Raw genomic sequence first — 7,500 nt, forward strand, 5'->3', positions numbered from 1 at the left:
CGTTCACACACGTTCACTCACGTTCACACTCGTTCACTCACGTTCACACACGTTCACACTCGTTCACACACGTTCACACTCGTTCACTCACGTTCACTCACGCTCACACACGTTCACTCACGTTCACACACGTTCACACACGTTCACACACATTCACTCACGTTCACACTCGTTCACTCACGTTCACACACGTTCACTCACGTTCACACACGTTCACTCACGTTCACACGTTCACACACGTTCACACACATTCACTCACCTCACTCACAGATTCACACTCGTTCACACACATTCACTCACGTTCACACTCGTTCACTCACGTTCACACACGTTCACTCACGTTCACTCACATATTCACACTCGTTCACACACGTTCACTCACGTTCACTCACGTTCACTCACGTTCACTCACGTTCACTCACATATTCACACTCGTTCACTCACGTTCACTCACATATTCACACTCGTTCACTCACGTTCACACACGTTCACTCACGTTCACTCACGTTCACACACATTCACTCACATTCACTCACATATTCACACTCGTTCACTCACGTTCACACACGTTCACACACGTTCACACACGTTCACTCACATTCACTCACATGTTCACACTCGTACACTCACGTTCACACACGTTCACACACGTTCACTCACGTTCACACTCGTTCACACACGTTCACACACGTTCACACACATTCACTCACATATTCACACTCGTTCACTCACGTTCACACACATTCACACACTTTCACACACAGTCTCTCACATTCACTCACATATTCACACACATTCACTCACGTTCACACTCGTTCACACACATTCACTCACATTCACTCACATACTCACACTCGTTCACTCACGTTCACACACGTTCACTCACGTTCACTCACATTCACTCACGTTCACACACGCTCACTCACGTTCACTCACATTCACACACATTCACTCACATATTCACACTCGTTCACTCACATATTCACATACGTTCACACACGTTCACTCACCATCACTCACGTTCACACACGTTCACACACGTTCACTCACCATCACTCACATATTCACACATGTTCACACACGTTCACTCACCATCACTCACGTTCACACACGTTCCCTCACGTTCACACACATTTACTCACATTCACACACATTCACACACACTCTCACTCACATTCAGTCACGTTTATTCACGTTCACTCACATTCACTCTACGTTACTCACATTCACTCACAGTCCACACACGTTCACACACGTTCACACACGTTCACACACGTTCACTCATGTTTATTCACGTTTATTCACCTTAACTCACGTTCACTCACATTCACACACATTCACTCAATTTATTCACGTTCACTCACGTTAACTCACGTTCACACACGTTTATTCACGTTCCTCATGTTCACACACATTTACCACATTCACACACATTCACACACATTCACTCACATTCAGTCACGTTTATTCACGTTCACTCACATTCACTCACGTTAACTCACATTCACTACAGTCACACACGTTCACACACGTTCACACACACGTTCACACACGTTCACTCATGTTTATTCACGTTTATTCACATTAACTCACGTTCACTCACATTCCACACACATTCACTCAAATTTATTCACGTTCACTCACATTCACTCACAGTCACACACGTTCACACACGTTCACACACGTTCACTCATGTTTATTCACGTTTATTCACATTAACTCACGTTCACTCACATTCACACACATCATTCACTCAAATTTATTCACGTTCACTCACGTTAACTCACGTTCACACACGTTTATTCACGTTCACTCACATCACACACATTCACTCAAATTTATTCACGTTCACTCACGTTTATTCACATTCACTCACGTTTATTTCACGTTCACTCACGTTTTTCACATTCACTCACGTTTATTCACGTTCACTCACATTTATTCACGTTTATTCACGGTCATTCACGTTCACTCACGTTTATTCACATTAACTCATGTTCACTCACGTTTATTCACATTAACTCACAGTCACACACATTCACAGACGTTCACACATGTTCACTCACGTTTATTTCACGTTCACTCACGTTTATTCACGTTCACTCACGTTATTCACGTTTATTCACGTTCACTCACGTTTATTCACGTTTATTTCACGTTCACTCACGTTTATTCACGTTCACTCACGTTCACTCACGTTATTCACGTTAACTCACATTCACTCACATTCATTCACAGTCACACACATTCACACACGTTCACACACGTTCACTCACGTTTATTCACGTTCACTCACGTTTATTCACGTTATTCACGTTCACTCACGTTTATTCACGTTCACTCACGTTCATTCACGTTTATTCACGTTCACTCACATTTATTCACATTAACTTCACGTTCACTCACATTCACTCACATTCACACACATTCACACACATTCACACACATTCACTCACATTCACTCACGTTTATTCACGTTCACTCACATTCATGCACATTCACACACATTCACACACATTCACTCACGTTTATTCACGTTCACTCACATTCACACACATTCACACACGATGTGAGTAAGACCTTTAAACAGGTCAACATTCACAAGGCCGCAGGGCCAGATGATTACCAGGATGTGTACTGCAGTTGCTGACCAACTGGCAAGTGTCTTCACTGACATTTTCAACCTGTCCCTGTCCGAGTCTGTAATACCAACATATTTTAAGCAGACCACCATAGTGCCTGTACCCAAGAACACTAAGGTAACCTGCCTAAATGACTACCGACCCATAGCACTCACGTCTGTAGCCATGAAGTGCTTTGAAAAGGCTGGTCATGGCTCACATCAACACCATTATCCCAGAAACTCTAGACCCACTCCAATTTGCATACCACCCTAACAGGTCCACAAGTGATGCAATCTCTATTGCACTCCACAATACCCTTTCCCACCTGGACAAAAGGAACACCTATGTGAGAATGCTATTCATTGACTACAGCTCAGCATTCAACACCATAGTGCCCTCAAAGCTCATCAATAAGCTAAGGACCCTAGGACTAAACACCTCCCTCTGCAACTGGATCCTGGACTTCCTGACGGGCCGCCCCCAGGTGGTAAGGGTAGGTAACAACACATCCGCCACGCTGATCCTCAACACAGGGGCCCCTCAGGGGTGCATGCTCAGCCCCTCCTGTACTCCCTGTTCACTCATGACTGCACGGCCAGGCACAACTCCAACACCATCATTAAGTTTGCTGATGACACAACAGTGGTAGGCCTAATCACCGACAACGACGAGATAGCCTATAGGAGGAGTGGTGCCAGACAACAACTCCTCCCTCAATGTGATCAAGACTAAGGAGATGATTGTGGACTACAGGAAAAGGAGGACTGAGCACACCCCCATTCTCATCGACAGGCCTGTAGTGGAGCAGGTTGAGACCTTCAAGTTCCTTGGTGTCCACATCACCAACAAACTATCATGGTCCAAGCACACCAAGACAGTCGTGAAGAGGGCACGACAAAACCTATTCCCCCTCAGGAAAGATTTGGCATGGGTCCTCAGATCCTCAAAAAGTTCTACAGCTGCACCATTGAGAGCATACTGACTGGTTGCATCACTGCTTGGTATGGCAACTGCTCGGCCTCTGACCGCAAGGCACTACAGAGGGTAGTGCGTATGGCCCAGTACATCACTGGGCCAAGCTTCCTGCCATCCAGACCTCTATACCAGGAGGTGTCAGAGGAAGGCCCTAAAAATTGTCATAGACTCCAGCCACCCTAGTCATAGACTGTTCTCTCTGCTACCACACGGCAAGCGGTACCGGAGCGCCAAGTCTAGGTCCAAGAGGCTTCTAAACAGCTTCAACCCCCAAGCCATAAGACTCCTGAACATCTAATCAAATGGCCACCCAGAGTATTTGCATTGCCCCCCCCCCCCCCCCCCCCCCCCCCCCTTACACGGCTGCTTACTTCTTTTATCATCTATGCATAGTCACTGTACTCATGTACATATTACCTCAACTAACCGGTGCCCCCGCACATTGACTCTGTACCGGTACCCCCCTGTATATAGTCTCGCTATTGTTATTTTACTGCTGCTCTTTAACTTGTTACTTTTATTTCTTATTCTTATTTATATATWTTTTTAAACGGCGTTGTTGATTAGGGGCTTGAAAGTAAGCATTTCACTGTAAGGTCTACACCTGTTGTATTCGGCGCATGTGACAAATACAATTTGATTTGATTCTCTCACATTCACCCTCATTCACTCACATTCACTCACGCACACTTCAGCAAAATATTCTGTGAAATGACCAGGGTTATAATTCAAGAGTTAGCATTCCGCACTGTGCCTTTGATCGCTTTCTCTCTTGCACTCTTCCCTCTCTTTCATTCTCTCCGACTATCTCTCTCTATTTGTCCGACACACGTAGGCACGCATGCACGCACACACGCACGCACAAACACGCACAAACACACACAGGGGATTAAAAGAGTCAGAGGAGCAGCTGAGTGGCTGCCTGCTGACGCCAGAGTGACAGAGTGCACGGTTGACATCCAGAGTCGTCTGCATGTGCTCTTCGATGTACAGCGGGAGACATGTCTCTTCATTGTCACGGGCTATAACCATCTGTATTCTGAGAGCAGTAGTCAGAGCCACCTAACCTCAGACATTCCTAGACGTGACTTGGTCTAGGCCCAGTGTGACACGAAGCACACAATGCATCATCCAAGTTAACACACTATTTCTAACATGACATATGTAAATTAGACAGGTAATATGTGTATATTGTGTCTGTGTGAGTGTGAGTGTTTAGGGTACTTGTGGGAACTTTCAATAAATTCCCTGTTTTTCTCAAAATCCCGGTTGGACCATTCCTTCCTGGAATCAGGAGGGAATAAGCAGGAAAACCGGCGCACCTCCATCCAAACCAGGGAATTTATTGAAAGTTCCTGGAATTTTGCAACCCTAATTGTGTAACATGTTGTGGTTGGGTATACGTGAGTTAATAAATAAACAGTTGGCTAGTGGTGCTGCAGTGATCATTAATCCACTTAGCCAATAGGGATTAAAGCTATCTGAGTCTCTCCTTGGCTTTGGACAGAACAGCTACCTGTCACTATCACATGGACCGCCTGCTGTGGGGAGTGTACGTTTGTAAGAGAGGGAGAGAGAGAGAGAGAGAGAGAGAGTAGATGACATGACTGCATATTGTATGTGTGTGAGTACGTCTCTGTGTGTGTGTGCTGTATATGTGTGTATGTGAATGTATATGGGAGTACAATACCATGTTTAATCCCCATGAGGATCTATGAATAACAATCGGATGAAAAAACAGAGCATCACTTCCTCTAATTTCCTGAGTGGTCCACACTGGATGCGGTAGAGGTCACATGGTCAGGTCAATGCGGGGGTCGGGCTGGTGTGGTGCTCTGAGGTCACAGTAGCATTAGTAACCAGACACCAGTGTGTGTTCCCAGTGACGAAAACCGGATACCATCTTTGGATCTAGAGGGCACAGCATGGAGGCCATCCATGCAGTTAATTTTCTCTTCAGGCACATACAGTAGGTGTCTGTTGTCAGCCCATCTGGTTGGGGAAAACCCCTGGTATTATTCAATACCCGCTGGATGGTTATGCAGTGGATTTTCATTGAAAATGAACCAGTGATTGTATTCTTGAATGGAACTCTTAATGAAAGGGTTGACCGCCCATTCACAACTGGAGTGTAATACCCAGGGGTCCTCGGATATCCAATCATAGAAAGCAGTGTAAAATGAATGATTAATTTATACTTCCAAACAGAGGAAGCGAGAGACGGGAGTCTGGGACCTCCCTTGAATCAGTGCACCTCAGGGGGGAAATTGAATAGAAGAGGGTCATGTTATTTGGTGCGTTATGCTGGTGTGGGTAGGGGATTATGGGTAGGAAATCAGGGTGAGCTGGGGGACAGATGTGGACAGATGATACCAGGGGAGGGAGGGGGGTACAGGAAGGGGCCACCCGCTGTGTGGACACCCATACTGGGACCAATCCCCCACGCCAAAAACATCAAGGAGATTAAATGACCCGTGTTTAATATCGAGGCTGAGTATGATGATGATGAATTGATGTCAGAGGTCAGAATTTGGAGTTGTCGAGATAATGACCATGCTAAAACCATCTCCAGAATAATCTCACGCCACTGTTTTTTTACACTACTTTTGGTGGCAGCAGTGAGATCCAGAGAATAAGGACAGGAGTCCAATGTAACCTTTTTTTTAAAGTGTGCGAGTCATAAGTATCTGTCTTTGGGACAGAGTGCAGATTGACTCCTATTGGCTCAGGTTGGCGCAGAGGGCTGCCTGCTGGGTGGTGCAGCGGATATACGGCAGAACTGTTCTCTTCTCTGTGAAAAATCGGCCCTGACAGATACAGGCCTCTTTTCGTTAGCAACTCTTCGCCTGCTAAGGTCACACCTGTTATTTTTCTCACCTGCGGTGGCAACTTTCAGGGCTTCCCACGCCTGACAAAACACCTTTAGAATGCTCGAACTGCTCTGCGGAGTTCCTGAAATTGCATGAGCAACACGGTTTTGCTCTTTTTATTGTACTGTTTTTACAGTATGCAGTCTTTATGAAGAGCTCACATAAAGAGCTCCAGTGATAGTTTAGCTCTGCCAATATGCTTTTTATTGGTGGCGAGGGTCTTCTGTTGCACTGCTTGACTATCTATCCTCTGGCACTTATCTGTTTTTTAATTGGTTGGTTTTGAGATGCTTTATAAATATGGGCCTTGAACATCAATACTTTCCATCTCATGTATTTTAGACAGATCATCTAAGAGGGAGAGAGATATTTAAGGAGAGAGGCAGAGAACGAAGACAGTGACTGAGCAACAACCGTCAAAAGAGAGTAGATAGGCAATGCGGATGCAGCAACATTCCTCACAATTCCCACAGGCTGCTTCAGCTGTGACACGGAGGTCATCCTTGTGGTTGAACACAGCGGGAGAGAGCCTGTGCTCTTGAAAAACCTTTGAGGACAGTACTCTACAACCCCGTCCACTGGCAATAAGAGGGTGAAGTGAGGCGATAAAGGAGAGCCCATGGGAGAAGCCACAGCAGAGAGACTCTAGTCCTATCTGCCTAGAGTGGGGGGGTTTAAGCTCAGATGAGACTTATTTAGGGGATTGTAATCAGGTGTTACCGGTCAGATCTGGCTGCCTTTGAAACCTCTCTATAGCCCAAACACATGAAGTCAGATGTTCCTGAAATTGATTCACCTGATCCCCACTCACAGTGATAGGAAAAACCTTTAGTGTTTTAGGATAAACTAGCTCGTCTTGTTCTTTTTGCCAGTGTTTGGCATGGATACTCGTAAACAACCGGACAGAATGAGCTTTGGTAATTCCTTAATGACTTTATAGCCGTCACAGCATTTGTCATGTGCAAAACTACTGTACTGTTAAAAAGCCCTGAGCTGGCCATCATGTCCTTATGTGATGTCTGCTTTTTGAG

Source organism: Salvelinus sp. IW2-2015, linkage group LG28, assembly GCF_002910315.2.
Source record: "Salvelinus sp. IW2-2015 linkage group LG28, ASM291031v2, whole genome shotgun sequence".
Classification (NCBI taxonomy): Eukaryota; Metazoa; Chordata; class Actinopteri; order Salmoniformes; family Salmonidae; genus Salvelinus; species Salvelinus sp. IW2-2015.